This window comes from Alligator sinensis, unplaced genomic scaffold (genome assembly GCF_000455745.1).
Source record: "Alligator sinensis unplaced genomic scaffold, ASM45574v1 scaffold1575_1, whole genome shotgun sequence".
In the NCBI taxonomy this organism is placed as follows: Eukaryota; Metazoa; Chordata; order Crocodylia; family Alligatoridae; genus Alligator; species Alligator sinensis.
Window position 1 is genome coordinate 242,274 of NW_005843253.1, and position 833 is coordinate 243,106.

The window sequence follows — 833 nt, forward strand, 5'->3', positions numbered from 1 at the left end:
GGGGGAGCGCCCCCCCCCTGGGCACAGGGCGTGCGGGGAGCCACGCTTTCTTTGGGCGCACGGCATGCTGGGAGCCACGTTCCCTTGGGTGCACGGCATGCTGGGAGCCACGCTTGCTGTGGGTGCACAGCATGCTGGGAGCCACACTCCCCTGGGCGCATGGCATGCTGGGAGCCAAGCTTGCTGTGGGTGCACTGCATGCTCGGAGCCACACTCCCCTGGGTGCACAGCATGCTGGGAGCCACACTTGCTCTGGGTGCACGGCATGCTGGGAGCCCTGGGAGAGCATCCCCTTGGCCGCGCTGGCGCAGGGCATGCTGGGAGAACATTCCCTCGGCCGCTCTTCGTTCAGAGGGCCGATCCCCCTTGGTTTACCATGGTTCATCCCAACGGCTCCAACTCTCCTGCTCCCGAATGGTTCAGCCCAGGCCGCGCGCGTTCCGACCCGCCCCCGCCCTCCCGAGCGACTCTGAGGCGCTGATTGGCTCATTCCCAGGTAGCGCGTGAGGCGGGGAGAGGAGCGGCTGCTCCCCTCCTCCCTGAGGGAAAGACGAACCTGATTGCCTGCCCGACGGCGGGAAAGAGCCGGGCGCTTCGGATTGGTCGTCGCCTAGGTGTCACATGAAAGCAGAGCCACAATTGGCCCTTAATGTTGAGCGGGCGGTAAAAGAGGCGCTGTGATTGGGTCGGCTGCTGCGGGGCGGGGGGCAGAGTGGGTTCGGGTCAGTTGGCAGGGCCGGGTCGGGCTTGAGGTACTGCGGCTGCCCCCGCCCCGGGCACGTGGCCCCGCCGCCCCGGGCCCCGCCCCCGCTGGGCCGGCGGCCTCGAGGCTC